At 39.4% G+C, this 25,386-nt stretch overlaps 1 long non-coding RNA gene across 1 annotated transcript; it reads right to left on the reverse strand.

Annotated features, from left to right (window-relative positions):
• Window positions 1–3,066: 3,066 nt before the first annotated feature.
• Window positions 3,067–25,234, reverse strand: LOC120323858. Its single transcript, XR_005564760.1, has 2 exons — window positions 24,281–25,234; window positions 3,067–3,588 (listed from the first exon to the last, which is right to left on the reverse strand). It is a non-coding gene; the product is annotated as an uncharacterized LOC120323858 (long non-coding RNA).
• Between the last annotated feature and the right edge of the window lie 152 nt (window positions 25,235–25,386).

Consider the following 25,386-nt stretch of genomic DNA (forward strand, 5'->3'; position numbering starts at 1 on the left):
TGCTTTACGGTGAACTTGCCACTGGCTGCCGCATGAGAGGAGCCCCGAAGAAAAGATACAAGGACTCCCTGAAACAACATCTCAGCCTTGGCCATATTGATCACCATAACTGGTCTACTCTGGCCTCAAATCGGGAGGCCTGGAGACACACCATCTATAACGCAGCTGTCTCCTTTGAGAACACACGCAGGATCACCCTTGAGGAGAAAAGGCAACGCAGAAAGAACCGTGTATTGCAGAATACACCATCTAAGGAGTCTTTCTGCTGTGCCTTTTGCAATCGGATTTGTCTGTCACGTATTGGCCTCATAAGCCACCAGCGTGCCTGTAACAAATGTGGATAGAGCCTTCCCAAATCTTCGTTCGCGAAGCCTAGCCATGATATGTAAGAAAAGAGGATTTTCTTTAGATCAGCATCCCTATGCTTTTGTGGAATTGTGCAAATGGGTTTAATTGCACACACAAATATTATGAATGGCTTCTGAAAGATCAGTTCAGGAAATGTCAGAATGAATGTTACCTCTTCCAAAAGAGACACATCTAGCCTTGATGTGAAGGGCTCCCATCTCACAGTGGATGAAATTAGGAGTTAAGCCTTTGTGTGGTGTTGTACATGAAACAATGTCCCTCCTCCTCCTTGTACGCCATGACATCCTACCATGTGGCAGGACCAGCATGATGGTCTGGGTGGAAGGAAGATCCAGGCTGAGCAATGTGTCATTTAGTGGATTCACTGTCAGCCCACTTTGAAGAAGGACAGTACTTTGAAGCAGATCTCCTAGTTGTCAAAATTTATCGTGCATTTCTTTATGTCATAGAGTGTTTGCAGTTTGGCTGAGCTGGATTGCTTAGAATAAACTAAACCAGAAGATCCACTGTGAGTATGTACCAAATATGCCCCAATCCCTAATAATGAGGACTGAAACCACTAATTGCCCTCAGCACCATGAAGGTCTCCAGCATGAATAGAACACTAAAAGGCTCTTGTACATTTGGGAGCTTGTGCAGCACTTGGAAGGTACTTCCCACGCTACATAAGGGTCCATATGGCAAGTGTGCCTTGGTGCTTGCTGCTGTTGACCACCTTGAAATTTACTCCTTTTTTTTTTCTGGGACGACACCTGCCTCAATACTTTGTGTTGCAATCTGTCTTTGCTGAACCTAGTTCTGAACAGTACCTTGGTCTTTTATACAGCATCTCTTTTTTTTCCATCTAGTTATTTTTTCGGCCCACTCTCTGCTGTCATCCCAGGTGGAAATGTCTTGCTGCTTCAGACTCCCAGAAGATCCAACAAGGTACATTCTGAGGCCCCAGGAATATGATCATGTTTATTATTGTACTGTGAGAAACCTGCAAACTTTTCTGGTGGCAGAATAACCCAGCGGCAGAACAAAGATCTTGCTAACCTCAGCACAGCCTCTGGTGCAAGGGGGCAGGCAGTCAGTGGTGTACAGAGTGCTGCAAAATGAAGTTCTCTTGATAACAATAACTATGCTTTCAGGGAGACACAGTGGGTGTACCCGTGTCAAAGAGATCTTAACAGCTTTTCAGGTGGGACCACACCTCTGGGGCTGACATCCACTTGGATGCTTCCGCCTTGTGTCCTTGGGATCTTAGTGCAGTGGTTCTGGAGGAGAACTCAGCCTCTAATGTTACTGCAGGGAAAGCCAAATCCCATACATGCCTCCTGTGTCAACACTGAGGGATATTTCTTTTACCTGCCATCTGCAGTGGCCAGTCCCCTGTGTCAGATTTAGTGTTTTCATTGTAGGTAAGAACATGTCTGCACAGCAACACTAAGGATCCCTCCTCCTCCCCTTGAAAATAAGAACAAGTGCAGGCTGGGTTTATTTCTGAAATCAAGCCAAGGGTTTTCTTGTTTTGCTGTTATATTAGAAAACTTCAAAGTCTTCTGTCACTGTTAATATATTACCCTGAATTTCAACTTAATTCTAAAGAAGGCAAACCATAAGATCAGTGCCAACCTAAATGTTAGTACATAAACTATGTGTGTATTTTATGTGACTAGCCATAATTAAGACTTGGCTTGTTTTCTTCTTCTTTCTTGGTCTGTGTGATAATGAAAAAACAATTCTGATGAATTACAGAATCACAGAATCAATGAGGTTGGGAAAGACCTCTGAGATCATCGAGTCCAACCTTTGACCCAACACCACCTTGTTAACTAGACCATGGCACTAAGTGCCACATCCAGCCTTTCCTTAAACATCTCCAGGGACAGTGACTCCACCGCCTTCCTGTGCAACCCATTCCAATGCCATTAATTATTTATCAAGCTTGCTTGTACTGGTAAAGCAGAATAAACCCCAGGTAATTTAAAACTATTTTAAAAATTGAAATTAAACATATTTTCTTCTGAAAATACATCTTAAAAAAACACCTTTAAAATAGGAGTATATACTAAGCCCTGAAATTAGTAAAAATTAATTTTAGTTACTTTCTAGTTATTTTTATTTCTTAAAAGTTTATTATATTGTTGTCTATATTTGGTAGTCAAACCACTGCAGTCACTAAGTAAGTGTTTGAAACCGTAGGTTGCTGAGGCTAGAATACAGGTTTTGGTTCTTTCTGCAGACACAAAATAAATGCTGCCTTATTCTGACATTTTCAAATAGTTCAGTTCAATAATTAAACTCCAAGCTGAGAAACTGACCTCTGCTGAAAGAGCAAAAAAATTGGTTTTCTCTCAAACTGTTGATAGGATGATCAGATCTACTAATTAAACACTTGGAGACAACAGGAATAAGAGACAATCAGATTAGTTTGCTAATTTTAGGTTAGCAAAAACTTCCTTATCAATGAGAAAATTTTGTAAAGAAAATGTGAGTTGACATTTTTCTTCAGGTATACAGCAGACTGAAGATTTTTACTTATCATAAAATAACTTCAAATGCTGTGTTATGCATTTGGAATTAAACAGAATTTTTAATCCTAATTCAGTTTGACAGAAGTTACACAGAAGCAGACATTTAATAAACAAGACAGGTGCTATTCATAGGAGCCTGACTCTAATACCCTGAAGAGTCCAAATAATAGTACATTACTCAAATAAGGTCTTCATTTATTTTTGTCAGTAAAGAAGAAATAATAATGCATGCCACCAATGAAAATGAACTAAGTGAAGAATACAATTGCAAAACAAAAGCAATTATTATTTAAGGTTTTCTACATGGTAATTCAGATTATCAAATGCTGTGGCAATCAGCATAGCTACAAATTGTAATTCAAAGGCAGCATCATGACTTTCTTTACTCTTCATACAATTTCAGTATTCAAAGATAGAAATTTCTGTGATAAGGTGGGAAATAGAAGAAAAATTCAGTGGAAGGAGCCTGACAATTATGTTTTCAGTAGTTCCTCAGTGGCAAAAGGCTTACTCAGCAGTTCAAGGAGAATTGAAATGTTCTTCCATATATTGAAATGCTGCCTTACTCTGCAGGAAATCCCTTCCACTGCAGCGTCGTGTTCACTTATATGGTGGTTGGCCAGACTGAGACTAGGCACGGTCCCTTGCTTTTTCACTTTCTTCCTTCTTACTCCTGGTAACACCTTCTCTGTATTTTTAACTATAAACAGATAAAAAGAAACTGAGCACCATAAGGAAATTGAGCCAACAAAAGCAGTTTACCTTTGGATATGAGCTGAATGGAGAAACAACAACAAAAGCCCTCAGAAGGCCATAAATTTGGACTGAAAATGCTGAACTATATTTTTAATTGTAATACTTCTAAATTCTGTGCTGTTACTTCAGCTTGTTTCTCAATGGACTTAAATGGTTTGAGATGAATAAAATATTGATTGGTGGGTTTGGATGACAGATGCTTCTAAATCTGAACACGCATAACTAATATGAAATTCAAATTCTGATCAAACAAAAAAATTAATATGAATTTCATATTTTCTTGCTTTTAATAAGCACAGATGTCTTGCCAGTGGCTCAAGCTCAGTCAAGCATCACTGCATCACTTTTTGCGGGCTCAGACGTAAAACCATAGAGTTCTTTCCGTGTATGTGCCTTGCATGCAGAACCAAACTGATTGAGATTCAGGCATAACTGATGTTGACTGTTTTGAATGGCAGTCGTGGTCCTCAGGTAAAAATCCTGATACACTTTGCTTTTCCAGTACAATATGCATTTCGTAATTTAGGACAAGAAGGGTCCTGCCTCATCAATGAATCCTGTCCTCTGGTCTTGCAAGCAGTTTGATCATATAATCACCTTAACAGACCGATGCAGCTCTGGGCCTCTTAGTGCTTGATAATGGGTAAAAACAGATGAAGTCACTGATGCTTCTTTTATCTTCTGCCAGGCTGCTGAAGATAACTAATGCCCTAACCTAAATGAACCATCAGTTTAGTGAACAATGGTGTATATACTTCAGAAAGAATTGCCATGTATGTAAAAATATTGTGTGTCTAGTCTATTATCCCCAGTCTGACACTGGCCTGTTCCAGAGTGAGATTTGAGAAACTCTTTTCTGAAACATCACACAGTGACCTTCCCGTGGGAGAGGCATTTTTGTAATGGCTGTCAGTGAGAAATGCACACAGGTTTATTTTTTTTTTTTTACTCCTGCTTATATAAATCATGTGTTCATCTGTTTATATAAACATTTAAGTTTTGCTTTTAACGATGGCAGTGAATTTCAGAGGTTAACTGACAATTTTTATATTTTAAATATTTCTGTCTTTCACCTTCACTATTTCACTGAGTGAAGGTATACCAGATCTTTATGTACTGTGGCTATACTGCTGATTATTTTATATATGTCCATCATATGTCTTCTTGTTGACATCTTGCTGAAGCACTTATTTTCAAAGATAATGGAGGAAACTAAGATGCATAAACTAAGGAAATTAAGATCCATAACTAAATGCACTGTTTCAGCAGAAGACATATTGATGACTTGAATAAGAAGGCATGCTAAATTTTTTTCTTTTCTGTATTAGTCCATTACAGAAAATAAGTCTGAGGATCTCAAGAAATCTTTCTACTCTTTCTCCCGTAATCCTAACACATTGTCTGCCTCTTTATTTGCAGTTGTGTGTTGATCAGAAGCTTTTGTATTCAATCTGTTTACAGTAGTGCTCCTGTCTCTTTCCTGAAAGGTTCTAATTAGTTTAGAATTTATCCATGTCTAAGTAATTCAGACAGGATTAATGTATAGCAAACTGTGTCTGGATTAAAATCCTCATGTATTGGATTGCTGAGTGGACTGGTGGAAGCATGCAGTGGCTTTCAGTTCTAAGGCAGTTTGTGGTGATAACATCTTGGCACTTCTTTCATAATTGGTATGTTTTTAGGAAGTCTTCACCAAGAGGCCAAGGCTGTCATGAAGTAGAGCCCTGTGCAGGTGTCTCTGAGGGCAGGGCCAGAGTGAGAAAGCTGACACTGGTGTTCCCTCTACATTATTGATTCTAAGAAAGCCCAGGGGAAGGGCAGGGAAGGGTTTTTTTTTGTCAGCCAGGGACTTAAATGATATTTCTGTTCTCCCCAAAGGGATGTCCTGAGTGTCTTTTCATAGAAATCATAGAATCCTAGAATGGTTTGAGTTGGAAGGGACAGTAAAGGTCATTTTGTTTCAACCCCCCTGCCATGAGCAGGGACACCTTCCACTAGACCAGGTTGCTCAAAGCCCTATCCAACTTGGCCTTGAACACTTCCAGGGATGGTGCATCCACAGTTTTTCTGGGCAACCTGTTCCAGTGTTCTCACCATCCTCACAGTAAAGAATTTTTTCCTAATATCTAGTCTAAACCTTCTATTTTTCAGCTTAAGGCCATTTCCCCTTGTCCTATCACTACATGCCCTTATCAAAGGTCCCTCTCTGGCTCTCTTGTAGGCCCTTTAGGTACTGGAAAGTGCTGTGAGCTCTCCTCAGAACCTTCTCTTGTTCAGACTGAACAGCCCTACCTCTCTCAGCCTGTCCTCATAGGAGAGGTGCTCCAGCCCTCTGAGCATCTTCACTGCTCTCCTCTGGACTTGCTCCAACAGGTCAGTGCTCCTTGGGTCAATGAGCCTGACAACTCTGATATATCATTCCCTTAACAACCTGAGCAAAGCCAGCTCAAAGATGTGCTGGTTTCTGAGGCCATGGCCAAAGGATCCAGCAGCGATAATGTATCCTGATTGGGAAACACCTATGCCTGAGAGTCACAGCTTCATTAGCTGCAATTAGCAGGAATAAGCAAGAACCTGAAATATGTCCAAGAGTGCAGAATGAGGAAAATCTGAAGAAAATTATATCCCTTTTCCTCAAAACCCTTCAAATGGACAATAAATGTCTGTCTGTACAGGAGCAATACAGTGTACAGCCTATTACCTGGTTGAGTCCTGATGTGCATATAGATATGAAAATCTCATTTCATGGCAAGAATGTACACAGTGTTTTCAAAGAGTGAAACTGAACAATACACTGGATACACAAATGAACAATATATGAGTAGTTACCTGTCATTTAGATTGATATAGATTGTAGACATGTAGATTGATATATCTAGTATATGTATATATGATATGGGAATAAAATTAAAAAAATATTTTTGCCTAGTAGCATACATCTGACATCTTATAAATTGCACACATTTTATCTAGACAGCTCTGTATAGGATGGAAAAAAAGAATTTATTGCTTCCAGAAGTTTCAAGTGCACAGCAATAAAACAATCTGAGGGTTTATTACATACTTGCTGTGATTACAGAAGGATCTTCACCTAATGCATGAGTCAGCCTGTCCTGATAAGTCTTACCAGAGATCATCAATTATTACTTAAAAAATCAGCATTTATCCCCAGAGTTCCCTCCTTTAGGCAGTCAGTCCACACAAGACTCATCCTAGACATGCAACATTAGAACGACTCTGTCTTGGTACTGCAGTTGTTCAGGACTCTGCCACTCATCACCACTATTAATGTCTGTCTTACTGGGAGGACCTGGAAAGGACCAGCTCTTTTCTCTGCTTAATGCTGCATGAGGCTGGTAGTCAAGTGTTGTCTGGCTTCTACACTCTAAAGTTGCCAAAAGAGAAGTGGAGAAACATAAAAATATCAAAAACAAATGACCATTGCATGTGTAGAGCACACACATGCATGGATCACCCATTTTTGCTAGTTTGAGTAGAGAAACCAACCATTTAGCTTAGTTACATGTTAGCTCATTTCTTCTAGGCTTCATGGCAGAGGTGAGTAATGAAACAAGGGGTGACCCAGGTGCTGCTGCTCTAACCTGGTGGGAATTTAAATCTCTGGGTCAGATAAACGAATTCTAAAGCCATAAAACACTGATAGTGAAAGAGACCTGCAGAGATTTTAAGTGTCATTCCCTTGTCCCAGTCTTGTGTGGGTTTGGATCTACAGAAAGACCTGGCTATATTGATAATCCTCATACAATCCAGACTGAGAATTGTTCTTTCAGTGCTCTTAACTTCATGTACTCTGTTCACTTTCTGTACTCTGTTCATAATTAATTATTTGCATATTAATTATGCAAAGCACAGGTGCCCAAACTGGTAATTTTTCATGATGCTGAAAGATTGTTTTACTGTACTGAATAAGCAAAATCCAGCTCTCTTTCCTCATTTCTCCTTCCCCTTACATTGTTTCTGTAGCTGGTGTGTTGTCAGCCACCCTCTACAGATTGTTTGTCTTGATTTTCACCAGTTCATCTTTAGATTGGCTCACTGCACAGCAAATGCTGTAGCTACAGTTCCCAGTGAGATATTTTAAAATTCTAATTCAGTCTTGCTCCTGCTCAATATGTCTGCAAACTGTCAAATTGATCATAGCATTCGCATCACTCAGTGTCTTCTGCGTAAGGCCAACACGATCAGCACTTGAGCAGCTTTCATCTTCTCAAACTACTTGTTTCTGCTGATATACATTCTGCACAGAACTCAGAATTTATCATTGTTTTTAAAAGAAGGAAGTAAAATATCAGGAGAAATTTATTTTTATTTCTGTTTTGTTTATTACATCTTCTGTTGTGATTATAAATCACAGAATCTACTACTCCTTATATCAAGGAAGAGGAATTTTAAAATACTGTTCATCTGAAGTTTATAGGAAAAGTTTTTAATGATTTTTCATTTTAAATGCATTTCCAGGGTTGGAGCTTTTTTATTGTTTTGTTTGTTTGTGTTTTTTGTTTTTTCATTTTGTTTTGTGGGATATGAGTAATATATTAATTTCTTCTTTTCCTTATCATGGAGTTTGAGGATCTCAAGGTGTTATGGAGCTATATTTCCACTATTTTTCCTACATGGACCTCCAGCAAAGTTGCTTTTGATTTCAGGAGGTACCATTGCATTGAAAATTGTCCCTCTGATTTTGAAACGGTTAAAAATAATTAGCTTTTATTCAGAGCTTTGAAAGGTCAAGAGAATGCTACGAATAGACCTGAGAAGAATGGCAGTACCAGATGCAGCCCTAAACTGAAAGAAGGGATGCTGCTGGATAACTGCTTCCATGTCATCTGAGTAAAACCATGTGCTCCTCCTGGTGCCCTGCTTTCCTCACACCCAGAGTTCTGGATCTACCTTTGTGAAGTGTAAGGAGAGAGAAGGGAGTGAAGTACCATGCCCTGACCTTCCTGCACAATGACTCTTACAGTAAAAAGAAGTTCCTTCCTTTAGGGTCTGATTCTGACATATTAGGAATATTCCCCCCCTTCCCCCCCGCCTTTTTTTGGTTTTTATTTCCTCTGGCTGTATCCATTCTGTTTTTCGAGACAATGGTGTGGTTTTGCAGATGGATGTTTTACTTGTGGTTTAAGCTTCCTTTGTTCTCAGAGCAGCATCAAGAAATTTGTTGGAGTCATTTTGTGACAATAAATAGTAACAGCTTCTTTCCCAGGGAAATGACACAGCCAGGTCTGGTTGCACCAACAGTTATGCTAAAATAAGCAGAATTTGAAAGGGAGTAGAGCTACCAGAAGTATAACATTCCTGCACATTTTGTGAGAACAGGCTGGCTGGTGAAGACGGTGTACCTGTTAGTGTTGGAATACCTTTGATTCAAAGTTGTTCAGGCATCAGTATCAATCCATCTTGAGTATCAGGTTTTCTTAATGCTAGCAATTGTTGATGTATATATTTTAAATCAGGGGAACTGACTAAATCATAGTTTATTTTGATTGTAGTTTATCACTGGAAGGCTTTGTCTGGGAAAAACTGGATTCTCTGTCACTTTTTCAGCAATTGTTTAATTTTTAACTAGATAAGCTATTAAATACAGCTTCTGAATATGGCACAAGAAATGGTGAAATTTGAAAGGTTCTCAATGTCCTTAAAAACTATTGAAAAAATAATTCAATTTATTTATTTTTAAAGAATAATCCTGTGCCTATCTCCTCCCATGTAATTTAAGAGCAGATATAACACTCAGATCCTTATATTTGATCCATTTTTCAAACTCACAGAAATCAGGTACATCATGATGCTTTCAGAATGTAAATATTTAATACAGACTTCTTCCAGGAGATGGAACCATATTGATCCTGTGTTCTTAATCTTTAGAGCTTTATGATTTGTCTGACAGAAATTTGAAAGCTCTCCTTTCTGGGGTTTGGAGTTCTCTTTCCATTTATGCTGAACAACGTGACTAAACCCCAAATCACTGGGACTGTAATTTGTGTAACTTGGTTTTGCAGCCCCTTTGAAACAGTGTGGTTTGGTTCATTATTGGAATAGACTGTACCTCATAACTCACTGTAAGCTAAGGTTCTAACATACACAAAGGCTGTAATTCAAACAGCAAAGCAGATATTTTTCAGAAGGACTAGTCATTAAATACAGTAAAATCAAAGCTTCCAACACTTTATATATGTTGAGATTGTAAGTTAGGATAATAAAAGCTTTAGTAAAGAGGATTAATTAAATTAAGTCATATGCAGACCATAAGTAACAGAACATTCACTGTGACTGATGAGAGGGCACTTGATTTTAGTAGAATGGGCTTTCTTTCTGTGAAATTAATTATACATGTTTTTCATGGTTTAGAGCTCGGATTTTAACAAGTAGTCTACACCTTACTTCTATTCAGGTGGATATTAATTATATGGTAAAGACCATAATTTCTGATGTTATCAGTGACAAGACTTTGCTGAAATCAATCTGGAACAGACTTTGCACCTCATTATAAAGCAAAGGAGCAGGTAGGTGCCATGTGATGTTTTAGTTCAGTAGGCAATATAGAGAAGATTGGTGTGCAGCAAAAACTTAAAAACTTAAGTTGTCATCCTGCATGAGGCTAGAACTGTTTGGAAACTTAATACTTTGCAGGTCCTTTTTCCTGGTGAGCATTACGAGAGTTTTACTATCACAATACATTAGGAAGAGTTGAATACATTTTAACCAAATGTTGCTGAAAATGTCCAGTAACTAAGAATAATAATCTGTCCAGCAGATACAGACTTCTTTCTGCAGTTCTGTTTTTGCCATTAGATCTTTAATCCTATTTGTCCAGAACACATACTCCAGTCTACCCTCTTGATTTCTGAGACACTCAGTCATTTCATATTCCTAAATCCTTCGTGACTAAGTAATGAATTCTTGCAATTCAGTAATCTTGCACCATTTCCTTCACTGAAGTCAATAAGTGGGAGACTTTAAGCTTGGTGCTTTTGAACCCAGATGTTCACATGGCTGACTTGCTTAATATCTTGCAAAAGTCAATTCAATTTCATGAAGTTCGTAGGAATAGAACATAATGCTGGTAGTTTGATAATGCCCTTGAAGTAGTGGAAAATCACGTCAGTCATTGAATTTCACATGCCTTAGTTGTTATTTTGTTGTTACTTCTTTGTATCTGAGTGTAGCTTCATAGGGATAGAAAGAAAGGTTTGCTTGCTGCTGCTCTCCCCTTTTATAGTTAAGCTACTTTGCATTTAAAAAGTTAAAATGGTGATACAGACAGAGCAGAGATATATAAATAGAACACTTTCTCTCAATCTCCAGTAACAGAGGTTTGGAGAAAAAGAAAGGAAACAGGGCAAATACTGAATAATCTTTCCCTGGTGCCATCCAACCTTTCTGTAAATGGCAACTCAGGGACTTTCAGACCTGGATGTTTCATCTGTACTGTGATGCTTAAAAGCCTTGATGTGCTATTACCTCTCTCTATTGTGTCTTTATACTTCTGGCTTTCACAACATCTCATGTGGAATTTGATTATGCTAGGAAGTGTTTCATATTATATGTTTTAGACCTTCTGCATGCTGAATTCCTGAGCTACTTTCTCCCTACCAATTATTTCATAGAACTGTACTGTACTCCTCTTCAGTTATCCTTCATCCAAGCTCAAGAGTCTGACTAGCCTCTTCTCACACAAATGTTGCTCATACTTCCAACCATCATTGTTGCACATTTCCTTCTTCAGGTTCTGTTACATCCTTTGTGAGATGGGAAGATCAGCACTCCACAGGCTATTTCATTGGGTTGGAAGGGACCTTATCCAACTCTCCTGGTATGGGCAGGGACACCTTTCACTAGACCAGGCTGCTCAGAGCCCCATCCAACCTGGCCTTGAACACTTCTGAGGATGGAACATCCACAGCTTCTCTGAGTAAAAGGTAGACAAAACAGTTGAAACCCTCTTTGCATCTATTCTCAATTTCTTTTCTAAAAATTTGACCATCCTAGGGGAAAATAATGTTTGAGTACTTTGTCGTGCCATTTACAAGGTCTTTACAGGGCATTTACATTACAATCAGCTGTGCAGTTCATCCAGGAGGGTGAGACCTTAACCCTTCTATCTCCTCTAATGCACCCTTTCCTTCTTTTAAAGATTTTCAGAGCTTCCAAATGGGCGGGATCACTTCACTGGATATGGCTGGCTCTGGAGCAGATACTTTTTTGACTTGTACTTCCTTTAGCCCTTTCACTTCTGAGCCCCACAGCTACCGCTGGCTGCTTGCTTGGCGTAACTCTGCTCCTCAGGTTATGTGTGCAAAGATGCTTCCCAGGTTATACATGCTAATATCTGCCATATTCTGGTACATACACTACATACATACATATACTGTGTTTGTTTGTATCTGCTGTATATGCTCCTTCTCCGTTGCTTTGTTTATCTGGCTCGTCCTACTGCCTTCACATGCATGGAGTGACAATTGCGACAATATTTTCTTGTGTCTCAGGCCCACCTTCAAGCGAAGACTTTAAAAAATCGCCAGGTCTTCGCAGCTACAGCAATAAAAATACTAAATAAAAACACTAAATACACTGTTAATAACGAGCACTCACTATCATAGTGTTGTATTCATGGTTTTACGCACGAAAAGTCTTTTGTACTTATGACATGATAAAAAGCTTTATTGATGGATGAAATGTCTGCTTTAAGAAAGGTACAAAATATTCCACTACTAACAAACTTCTACCTAAGATATATTTTTCTCCTCATAATTTTAGACCTGTATGTACAACATGTAAGGGGTTTCGAGAATAATAAATGAAAGTTGCTGTAGAAATAATACAGGAGTGCTCAAGAATGACTTTTAAATGGTTCGGTGAAGTAGATACTGGAACAGCAATCTAAACTCTATCAGACAAGGTAATGGAGGGTAAAGAAGCTGGCGAGCAGAGTGACTGGAAAACTAAATGATAATATAAGCCTAAAGCATAGAAGAGCTTTGAAAAATTGTATGCAAATGAGCCAGGAGACTAAGGTACACAGGAAGGACTGTAGCTTGAAAGGAGTTAAAGGAACATCTGGTTGAAAAGGGGTGGAGGAAGAGCTGAGCCAAAGGTGTTGCTGATCGCTTTGCTCAGGATGCATGACATCCCTGCAGCTGAGGGCTAAACTCCCATTTGTGGTGTTCTGGTTTAAAATAAGGCCTGTTCACATGCAAACTGTGGCTGGTAATGGCCATCTGGTGAAGTTCTTGGCTCCAAGTCAGGATCAGCTGTACCTCAGCCATTCTCGACAAAGCCTTGTTCTACAAGTCCTTAAAAAATTCCTGGGGATCTGCGGTCAGCAGAGTGACCATTCTCTTCCAAGTGTTGGCAATTCACCTTATGGAACTTTTCCTGATACTTAACCTTAATATTTCTTTCTGCACTTCAGACCCTTTGCTTCTGGCCACACCTTCAGCTGACTAGAATGAGATCTTTCTGCCATATTAGCTTGAATCTCAAGCTTCACTCCTCTCCTCCCAAAATCAGCTCTAATGTCGGTATGATATCCTTGTGAGTGACCTGCTCACCCTGGAGACAGGGGACTCGGGTCATCAACAAAATAGTACAGATGCTGTATTTCTGTCTAATTTTACACAGAAACATTTGCACATTGGCCTGACAGCTACTGGTAGCTACTATTTTGACTGATACCCTGACTATCTAGCAGCCAATCAAAAAGGTATGAATCCTCTGTATTAAGCCTCAAAGAAAATCCTAGCTTGAAAAGGAGAATGCTTCCTGGAGAAATCCAACCTGGGAATAACACGGGGGGGGTGGGTGGGTTGGAGGGGACATTCATAGCTGGTGAATTCTAGTTTGAATGTGTTTTATTTAAAGTCTTCTGACGATGGAAGGCTTACTGATAATTACTGGAGAAATACATAATAAAAATAGCAGAGAGGAAAATTCAGTTTTCATGTGAAACAATCACAGAGAAAGTTGTTCTCAGTGCTTTTCTAGAACCAGATAAATGCTCACAGGCTTCTTTTAGCAATAAAAAGTGCTCTGAAAAGAAAGCTCAGCACCCCAATCCAGCCACATGACAAAGTATCCTGAGTGAATCAGCATATCACATGCCTATCACAGGAGAATCCTGTGGGAGTTTTAGAGATTTGATGTGTTTTGATGGCCTGGCTGCAGCTGAATACAAGAAAACAGCAGATGCTATGTTGAAATTTTGTGTGAGGACAAGACCGTATTTAAGTATCTCATCCAACGTGGTTCCTTGAGGATTAGGAAAGAGGATGTTCAGATAACATGCCAGATGAATGCCTTTTCTATACTGGTCAGTGCTATGGCTGTACTGGCTCTACAACCAAGCCTAAACTCAACACGTGGTGTTTGGAACAATTAACCATTGACTTTAAAAGGGATAGGAATTTGATGTAATTTGCTCTATTTTTAGCCTGTTGATAGTGCCACACATTATTTAGTTTAGCTTAGTCAATACACAGGGCTGGTACATATTAAACATTAGTATCAGTCATACAGCAGTGCCACTTACAGACTCTCAGATCGTTAGCCAGAAGCACAGGTGTGCAAATGAGGAATGTTGTGGCATCAAGAGCCAAATCCTTCTGCCTCTCACACCTGCACTTGTTTAGAAAATAAATAGAGTCAAGGAAAGCTCTTCTAAAATATTATTGTCCAGGGATTCCTTGCCTGAACACTTGTGACACATGCACACATATATCGAAGAAGAAGGTACTGTTCTGAGAAGTGTCAAACGCGTGTATGGCACAGAAGGTGACGTGATCTGCTCATGCTCATCAGAACAGCGGCTTCCAGGAGGTGTTTGATTACCTGCAGACTCTGGCCCTGACTCACTAGACTGGTGATTACCTAAAAAGCCTCATCTTTCTGCCTCCGAAGGCAATAACGGTGTTCTCATCTTGTCATTACTGGGTCATCTCTCAGCAATATTTCATGAGATTGTAGTTCACATTCATGAGCTTCCAGTTAAAGCTTTTGCAAATATCTTCTTTCTCGTTTGTTTGTTTTAAGGGAGACACTGAAACACTTCCGTCTGCCTTCTGTATTTTTTTGTTATCTTATTGTAGGTTTATTTATTTTAATATTCAGAATTGCAGGGTCAAAATAACCACAGAAGTAAGTGGTATGTTTACTGATTTCAGTGAAGTTATAAAGGCACAGTTTACAATCTGCATGGCAAAATCTGGTATTAGTTGCAGAGACCCTCATGAAAGCTCTGCTGCTAAAAAGCAAGGTCCTCTTGTAGTACAGGATACACGGGTGCCCAATACGTATGTTATGGAGGTCTGGATGAGATAAGAAGATAAAAAGTGGTACAGAACATTCATAGTCAGTAAACCTTTCATGAAGAGAAGTCAGATCCTGAATTGCACCTCCAGGGAGCTCCCTAAGGAAAAAGCAAGCGCGGGTGTGAATCTCTTCCTGGTGTCCAGTGACAGAAGTGACTCCAGGAGGAGTCAGTGCAGTCTCTGTTAGTGTCAGCTGGGTGAGGCAGCGTGAGCCCAGCAGCCTTGGTGACAGCTGGGAATGGCAGGACTGCACTTGAGTAGAGCTACTTGTCTCTTTTAATCCTAGGTGTGAATCTGGCTTAAGGTGTAACACTTAGGGAAACCACAATTATAAGATGATGATGATGGGGAATATTGGCAGAACTATTTAAAGTAAATAACCGTAGTGAAGGGAAAGAATTAAACTTTTCAGAGAGATTGAAAGGGTATCTAAATAACTGGAAATAATGGAACCTAGTCAAAACAAAATTTTTAGGAAACATATCTCCTTAGCATTGTGGCTCTAATGGAATCATATTTTCTTACACTTGAGCTTATTTAAGGCATACATCCACCTAAAAAGATCCCTGTAGGCTTAGTTTGTTTGGCAGTATGGCTATCTAAGGTTCAAACTCAACATTTACAATAGGAGAAGAATAAGTGAATGGCAGTATCTCTTAGGACATTATTAAATTTGATGTATATGTCAGAGGTGGTCAACTTCTGAATGGCCATAGGCTACTTTTATTCCCTGGTAGGTGTTCAGTGACCATAGCTAGCAGCTGTATTTCTATGGCATTGCATGACCTGCCCTAGATTAGCATCCTTTGATTAACCATACACTGGAATGTCCTTTAATTTGGCTGGTCTGTTGACCTGATGGCAGTCCTGGGATCCAGGTATCTCCAAGGTTTCATGCCTCTAAGATACAAAACAAACCTCAGATAAATAAGTGGCCACTCCTTTTAACTGTGCTGCAAATGGGTTTCCAACCTAGCTTAGGGGTCACAGCATGAATAAGACTCTGGAGTAGGCTGGAAATACAGAGTGCAGATGACAATATGACAGCTTGCATGGGGGCAACATTAGTGTGGGAAATACTACCGTGAAGTCAGTCCTTCTCCGCTGAAATGCTAATGCTCAGTGAATGCAATGGGCATGAAATCAGTATTTTCACCATTTTAACCCTTTTTAAAAATGCATAAAAACATTTTGTTTCAAGGGATTCAAAGGAAGATTCCTGGTGAAATCAGTGGATTTACTTGCCTCACTTAAGTGTGTGCTCAAGGTCTCTGCTGATTTGCAAGCCTTGACATAGGACCTTCCTTTACTGGTCTTTTTTTTTTCATTGCAAAGTAATGTACTCAACATAATTTCCATAATTTGTAACTCAACAACAAGTGCTGTATCAAATGCTGCTGAGCTGACTGATCAAGCTAATAAAGTCTGGGGCTACGTGCAATACTCCACAGCTTGACAAAGAATTAGACTGGTTTTGGAGACAGGAAGAGACTCAAGCAATATATAAAAAAAGATCAAATATGCACCTGATTCACAGTAATACTCATATCCCTAGGAATTACTACGAATCCAGCTGAGGTGGAAAAGCTAGAAAATTAAGGTGCTTTGGAAATGAAGTGGTAGAGATAAACTGAGAATGAGAAATATTCTGTACCAAGCCTACTACAACTGTATCTCTTCACTGATACTGTTTTCTGCTGACAGAAGAGACCCCATGAGAAGTCTTGTTTTATATTTTTTTTCTTCCCAAACCAGGACATTTGTGTCCAGTGATGCAGCTCTATGCAGGCTGAAACTACGAGAGCACTGCTGGAAAATTGCAGGAACAATGATTTATTCCTGGATTGAAAGCGGAACCAGGGAAAACACATAAACACTGTGCTATAGGCACAAAGGGTGATTATTTTTGCTGCATGAAACATTTTTAAACTTCATAGGGAAAAGTAATTTTTGTCAGTATGGTATAGGTGGTTTAGATCTTATAAAAATAGCTATGGATGTTTTATTTGCTTTTCAGACTTGTGTCTTTGCTCTACTATTCAGCTATTTTCAATGGCTTTTCTTGAACAAGACTTACAGTAGTTAAGTTTATCGATGGATGAATTTATATGATTACAGCAGACCAAAACTGCAGAATCTTTACAATAGCAGAAACAAATCTGCAGCCTTACTGCATTTTTCTTGAGCAAATTGTCTTGGAAGAAAAGATATGATCCTTCTGTTCAATTGATATTTTTTTAACAGTTATATTTATTTTAAGTACTTTGGGGGATAAATGTGTTACTTCTCTGGCTACACTCTGAATCATATATGAAGTTAGAGTGAAGTGAGGGAATTTAGCAGTAGATTTGTCACTAAAATGTATATAGAAGTAATTCTCTGTTTCTTTGTCAATTTTTACAGTTTGGGTGATGCAAATTCAGATTTCATATGTTCTTTTGTGAGCCCTAAGCAGATTTGTGTTGTTAGGTGTTTCTAATGTCACCTTTCTCAGATTTCTGGTTCTGTCTTCTGTAGTTCAGGGATGCAGAATTATCAACCAAAGACAGGAAAAAAAAAATCTAGTTATGGTCCCTTTTTCTCAAAAATGATTTCCTAAGGCCAGGCTGGATGGGGCTTTGAACAGCCTGGTCTAGTGGAAGGTTCCCTGCCCATGGCAGGGGAGTTGAAATGAGATGATCTTTAAGGTCCCTTCCAACTCAAACCATTCCAGGATTCTGTGATTCTAAGTATCATTTCAAAAGCAGAAGCAATCCTCTCAGGTCCTGTAATGTAATAACCACCAAATGCTTTTACAAGTTTAGTCAGGCCGCAGAAGATGGTGAGAAAACCGTGCTAGACATTTCTGCCACAGCACTGCAAAAGAAAGACTAAAATGCTGAAAAATCATGAGAATGTCTTAAAGAATGTGACATTAAAATCAAAGTCTTGATTCCACTTTCTTTGTCTTCCAGCATCCTGAATGTGGAAGATTAATTTGTTCTGTGTTTTCAGTCTTTGAAAACATGAAGACTATCACACCTGCTAAACCCAGCATTGAGATTTTTATGCAGCTGATTCCTACAGCTGGAGCTCTGAGAAAAAGATATAATATTAATCTATAAATATAAATATATAAAATATATAATATTATAAATATAAAAATATATAATATTAATATATAAGGTGCTGTATAACCTTTATATATATTAGAATCATAGAATGGTTTGGGTTGGAAGGGACCTTAAAGATCATCCAGTTACAAATCCCTTGTGTGGCAGGGAAACTTCTACCATGTTACTCAGAGCCCCATCAGTCCTGGTCTTGGACATCTACAGGGATGGGGATTCCACAACCTCTCTGGGCAAGAGAATTGTTTCCTATGGATACACATTTGCTCTTATTTACCTCTCACACAGTCCTTATTCCCAGATTCCAAATGAACAATATACCAGGCATATGGGAAAACCACAGAAATTTCCCAGAGTTCCCTGGGTTTTGATAATCCCAAAGAAAACTGAAAGAGGACTCATGCCAAATTTCCAAATGCAAATTAATTTTCTAAAGCACATGGACTCTTTGCTCCCATTGATCTTTGTAGAAATTAGGAGCCAAGAGCATTGAAAATGCCCACCTGCATCTTTAGGGATTTAGACTCTTTCACGATTCTGGATCAAAGAGAACTTCAGAGTAGGCTGCAATCGTTTGGGGTTGGAGAGAAAATATTGCATAGAAAACAAAAAAAAATAGAGAAATACCTTTCTTTTGGTTATTTTTTTTTTAATCCTCTGTGTTTATATGAGGTACCAATAATGGATTGTATAGAGGACTGTTCAGAACAGTATGGTATTTATGTACCCATTTGTTCTTTTCAAGTTAGTTAGGTCATCCTGTGTTCATAGGACAATAATAAAAAGTACCCTTTTTTTGGGAAAAGTAGTATAATGTCTTGATATAGGTAACCTGACAGTGCAAAAACAAGGCTTTTAAGATGTTAAGAATATTGTGGGGGGTTTTGTTGTTTTACTGCCTCAAATGCAGAGCAAGAATGACTTAAAGAAATTAATACTTAAATGGAGAAATGGATTTGACCAGAGGAGCCTTGAAAAGTGTGAAGTGCTTTGTATTTCTCCAGCTCACGATTCCAAAGCCCTCCAGCCTTTTACTTACACGAAACATCTGCCTTCAGCTGTTTCAGTTTTCAGAAACAATGGCTTGTAGGAGAGGAATTGGCACCAGTTGTCTTTTATGTTTCTATTACTTTAATTTTCACTATTAACCATACGGCTTTTTTTTGGAAAATTGTCTTCTCCAAAATGTGTGGTAGTCAGGTTCCCTGGCATCTGATAGTTCACATTTTTCACAGTGCTATGTTACTTTCAGTAACTTCCTTTTTTGGGGAAAGACTTAACCTTTATCTCTTCACTGAGACCACGCAAATCTATATTGCAAATAAACAAGAAAAAAAAGAAAAGACATGAAAAAGAAGAGCCAGCTCAGAAAAAACGTACTACCTAAACAAAATTCATGCACTATTCTGTTAATTATTTAAAGCAGACACTCCTAAAGGTTGTTACTTTAAGTAAATCTATTTCACAGATTAAAAATAGTGTGGTCTTCTGTGATGTTTTAGTGCAATATGTCTTTGCAGAAAATCCTCTCATTTTTCTTGGTTTGGCTTTGAACCAGTCAGTGCTATATCTGCAGACCTCAGCCATGAGACAAAATTTAGCAAATTCCCTGGAAAACTTGGAGCAAAACCCTTCCCCATCCCTTAAAATAGGCACGCAAGACCACACAGTTGGGACCCAGTCCCACACCCACTTAAGCTGGTGTGCTTGCAATAGAAAGGATTTGCTCCATGGTCAAAACCTATTAACCATAAATTGGAGCCTACTCACATCTGCATTCCTCACTAAGCTCTTTCCATGAAGAGTTGAAGGGGATTGAGGTAGCTGTAAACATGTCAAACTGACTTCCCATGAAACATCTACCAGATGGGAACATCTCCTATTAGAAAAATGGTGCCTTCAGGGCTCCTTTGCAAAAGACTAAAAGACTGATTTAGAATGGGTTAGTTTCAGTTGAGCTTAGTACTTATTTATTTTTCTCACACAATTTTCTCAGAAATGCAACTGTATTAGCAAAGTGATTAATAAATGACACTGATAAAAGTACTGTTAAGATTAGATCAGAATTTAAGTGGCTGGTAAGACATTGACAGTATTTTTGAAAGAAAAGGAACTGCATAGTTGTACCTTTATGAAGCTGAATGTAAACCTAAATATTATATCCTTCACATCCCATTTTAATTACCTAAATACCAAAATCTTTCTCAGCTTTCCATATTTTCTCAAATAAACTTCATTGAATTTTAGGGCAGAAAAAACACAAGTGCAAAGCTATTCTGTGAAAAACAAGTTCCCACAGTCTGGCTGGTCTCATAAAAGAAAAACCTTTTGTTCTGTTGTGAGCTTTTGTAGACAATGAATCCAATTCTCTCATGTTTTCAGAATTCTGCTCATTAATTGTTGATGAGAAATTATGAAGGTTGAAGACAGGTAATCTTACAACAGCCACCAAAACATTATGCTTCACCTTACATTTTCTGTTTCAGACTAAACCCTGTTTCAGGCTTTGTGGCATAACAAATGTATACAGGTTAGTTGTATTTTTTTGTTCTTCTGATTGATGGAAGATAAAACTTCAGGGGCTTAAGGCAGCTTGTATTTATTGCCAGCTTGTTTGCTGAGTGACAGTAATTTTACAACTTTTTTCCTCTTTAATTTTATGAGCTAGAATTGAGAAAATTATAGTGTATATTCACCTACTCACTAGTAAAAGTCCTGCAAGGTGCTGAGCAGCTCAGTTATGTCACTGAATTAGAGGAGAGCTGATGATGCTCAAAGAATGAGGTTTCTAGACAACCTCAGCGACTCCCTGTTTTTGGGCTACTGGCCTAGTGTGTGGTTGTGTCAGTTTTTACTGCAAACATGCCATTTGCTAACTGGATCCTGGTAAAACTGGAAGCTATTCAGCTTTTCCTCAAATCATTTACAGCTCTTCCAAATTTTTTCTTGTAAGTGTATGTCAGTACACCCATACCTGAAGAGAACTCCTTGTAATCATCAGAGACAATACACTACACTGAATTCCACTCTTTTATATTGTTCAAATTTGAACAGGATAATTGAACATGTACTTTGTAGCTTTGTCAGTTCTTCATAAAACAAAGGCAGCTACTTACTTTTTTGACTTCAGAACTGCCCACAGAAGTAGAGTTTTGTTTTTCTAGTGACAAGGAATGCTTCCTATTAATCAGGCTTTCTTCTGTGGGCATCTGGGTTGACTGGTGACAGCAATGTATCAATGAATTAATGTGAACAAAACAATCTGACACCTGCTTGATTTTTTTGTTCTCTCAAATGGAACAACTATTGAGAAAAGTGTTAAGACACATAGATTTGTTGAATATAGAAAGTTTTTTTTGGTAGTTGTAGTAATACAAATAGAAATTATTTTGAGAGGCCTAGCCAAATAAAACCTCTACTGTTTGGCATAAGGGTATGGCATTATTTATAATAATTTGCATTTAACACAAATAAAGCATTTGAGCATTGTTAATTGGGTAACAAGGCAATAAAGCTTTGGCATGTATTAATTTGTTAGCTTAGAATGTGGTCACAGTGAGTAATAGGGCTGTTTTGGAGTCAGGCATTTTGATAGGATACGTGTGAGATTAAGTTGCTTTCATGCATGAACATTTTGTCAAAAACCCTGCAGGTCACTGTGCTCGTAATGATGTCGTTAACATAAACACAATGTAATTGTTTTGTATCTAATTAATGGAATAAGGTATCCTAAATGCATCTTGATACATTAACTTAAATCAACCTTTAAAAGAGGTGAACACTGTACAAGAAGCATGCTTAAATGGGTAATTCTTCTGTGATTTTCTACCTTATTGTGCATCTGCAGTCTTCTTGCATTATCAACCTCAGAAGGCTATGAGGATGAAACATAGAATAAATTGTTATCAATATTTTTAATTGCAAGCAAAAAGAAATATTAGCATGGCATCTTGGTTTCTGCCCAAGCAGAACTTGAAGCTTTCTCTAATACTTTCAGTTTTTGATTAGAAATGAATCTAGTAAAAATAAAGTGGGTAAATTGAAGCCTTTTAAATCTTAATATAATCTGACAATCAGTAAAAATGTGAGTAGATGTTTATTAGTATAGCACTAATAATTCTGCCATTAACAGGAAGAAACTGCCTTGGATTTACAACACTCTATTTTTTTTCCAACCTTTTCTATTTCTATTTCTATTTCTATTCTGGGACTAGAGGAGCTTAGAGGTGTGTAGTACTCAGTTATTTGTCTTTTTATTTGCCTCTGTGTATTTGCCGAGCCAGAGTTTATAGGAGATATAAAAGGTGACAGACATTTAGGGAAGCCTCTTTACTTTAGAAATCATTAAACTAAATCTAAACCATCATTTTGCCAACCCTTAAGAAGTTCCAGTTAAACAAGATTTGCAACTTCTGAACCCATAAGAAAATTTCAACTAAATTGGCAAACTAGGGATGTCACAAAAATAAATGTCAAGTTTTGTGATGAAGGAAGACTTTATTAGTGGATTTGCTAGGTTCCTGTGGAGATCATGGAAAAGACATTTTGACAGTGGGGAAAGACTCAAGCAGACCTTGCTGCTGACCATAAGGTGCAAGGCTGGAGGAATGCAGGCTTCATTAGTTCTGGGACAACTTCTCGGGTTTTTTTTTCCTTTTAGGTCTCATTATGGGAAATGCCAGTTACTGACAGGTACAGAGAGCTTGACTTAGGAATGTGGATGTTACCATCTCTTCTCTTGGCTGCTGCTCACTGGGAGCCCCACCTGTCGAACACAGTGGTGAATGCAAAATGAATGAGCACAACAAAGTCCAGCTGTATTCAGTCAGATGAAGTATTAGGGTTTGTATGCCAGTTTTAACATGTAGAGACTCGGGCCCTTCCACCTGTTCTGAGTATTTTTAGGTTATTCTACAAATGTTGGGTAATCTTCACTATTTCACAAGAGATAGGCCATAATGTCAGAATCAAAATTACTGAATTTCTAGTAACAGGCAAATCACCCCTTCATGTTGGTTGATACAATTGTGGTTGGTCAATGTTTTCTTAACAATTCAGCATTGCATTTTTTTCTCTTGTTCCTTTTTGTGCAGAGATGCCAAAGATGGAAAGTAATTTGCTTAATATGCAACTGTTACTCCAACAGGAATGACTCTCTGCCTGTGTGTCTTCTGTGAACTGTTGAATCACTGCCCAACTTCTGCATCCCTAAAAACACACCCAAACAGCAGGGATTCAAACAAACGTTTGACCACCAGCTGTCATTGAGACCAGTTTACAAGAGTCATAAGGGGTTTGTCTGGAAAACTAACTTTCTGCCCACTTAAACCCAGGTGGTTTTCCTCTTACAAGGGTATTGTTTCAGGGAGATAAGACACTGTAACAAAGCTAAATGGATGCAAAGATCAGTCTTGTCTCACGCTCGTGTTTCACTTCCTTTAGATAGCTCCCTACAGCTTCTCCTAGGCCTTCTGAGCTTTTGGTATTGTTTCCAGAAATCAAGATCTGAGAAAAAAAATTAATCAACTTTCTCTTTACACAAGATATACCTTGAGGAATGAATTCAATACATCACCCCTTCAAGAGTCCCAGGGGCAACTTCTGATGACCTGGGCCACGTGGTGCTGCCCACCCAAGTTCCTGCTGCTGCCCAAGCTCCTGCTGGCACAGTATTTGGGGCAGAATCTCCAAAACTGGCAGCTGGAGATTGGCAGAGAAGGGACAATTTCTTCTTTTAGTTCTTTTGGTGTTTTGAGACTGTGGGGCTGTGCTAGAAACTGTGAAAGAGGACTTTATTGGGAGCTGCAGAAAAAGCACACAGGATTTAAAAAAAAATATTTTAACTTCTATTCTGTATTTCTTTTGAAATGGAGAGTGATTCTGAATTTGAAACTGCCTTCTAGTTTGAGCCATTACAGTAATAACAGGACAGGTTACCAAAGGTCTCCTAGCACTGAAGGTGTACAGCTAATATGTAATCATATAGCTTGCTGAAAGTAATTTTTACATTACTTTGGGATGACCAGGTCACTTTAGGTCATTGTGGTAGTCATCCCAGGCCTGTAATGGTACAGTTAAACCAGTGGATACTATTTTTTCTATTAATCTTCCTAGAAAAGCCTTTGTAATCCTAATTTTCTAGGCCATCAGGGTAAAGGCAGATTACAACTAAAGCTGGTTTATTAACTTTACTCACCTTGGTTTTACCCAGCTCGGATCTCTTCTGTTAGGTGCCTGTACCTGGCGTCAGTACTTTCCTCAGTGGTCTTTCAAACTTGTTTTTCTGACACTTAGGTCTGAGCAACTTTATTTTACTGTGAATTTAGATTCAATTTTGGAGTTTGCCCTGGACTGTGCAGCAGGTTGGACCAGGAGTCCTCCAGAGGTCCATGCCAACCTCAGTTATTCTGAGATTCTAATTTGTGCCCTCTTCACATATGAGGCAAACTGCTTCACAAGTCCCAATTTATTCACAGTTACACGACACGCTGCAGTGAAGCAGGAAGAGCACCCAGTCTGTGATGCCTAAATCTTCTTCCACTGCTTCACCTGTCAGTTTTGAGTTACGCTGCACAGCCCCAGTCATTGCCCCTCTGCCGTGAGCAGTTCCTGATGCTGCTATGGATCAATCCCAAATTACAAGCCACATGTCCCCACGGTGAGCAACACTGGATTAGCAATTGGCTCCGGACAACGCATGTGACGAGCCTGGTGCCTCCCAGGAGCTGAGGGGCAGAAGGACGGACAGGGTTCTTTTCCCCACGGAAGCGCTTCTTGTCTTAATCACATGAATCCTATTTTTGCACCTGCTTCATTTGTTCCTCGGTTCCCCGCTGCTGACCACAGACCCCTTCCGATCTTTTCACTGCAGTCTCCTGGGAGGGACGACCAAACCAGGGCCATCGCCCGTGTCCAAAGGGGCAGCGGTGAGTGCTCGCCCTGCAGCGCACCCGCCCCGAGGGGCTGCGAGACTCTCGTTCGGGCGCTCTCGGAAAGCCTCTCCCCGGAGCTCTGCGTGAAACTTCGCAAGCGGCGGGTTCTGCCGCCGCCGGGAGACCCGTCCCCGCCGCGGCTCCCGCGGGGCGCGATGCCCGTGTCCGTGTCCGTGTGTGCCGGAGCCCGCCCGGCGTTTCGGCGCGGACCAGCAGATGGCGGCGCCGCCCCGGCTGGGCGCGCAGCCCCGCGCACGGCGCTGCCGCCGAGCCCCGCTCCGGTTACAGCCCTCCCCCGCCCCCGCCCTCCGCCGCGGTGTCTCCCTCCCTCCCCGCCACCTCCCCGCCTGTCACTACCACGCCGGAGAGC

This window comes from Pipra filicauda, unplaced genomic scaffold (assembly GCF_003945595.2).
Source record: "Pipra filicauda isolate LSUMZ 115617 unplaced genomic scaffold, ASM394559v2 scaffold35_size7292922_pilon, whole genome shotgun sequence".
Taxonomy (NCBI): Eukaryota; Metazoa; Chordata; class Aves; order Passeriformes; family Pipridae; genus Pipra; species Pipra filicauda.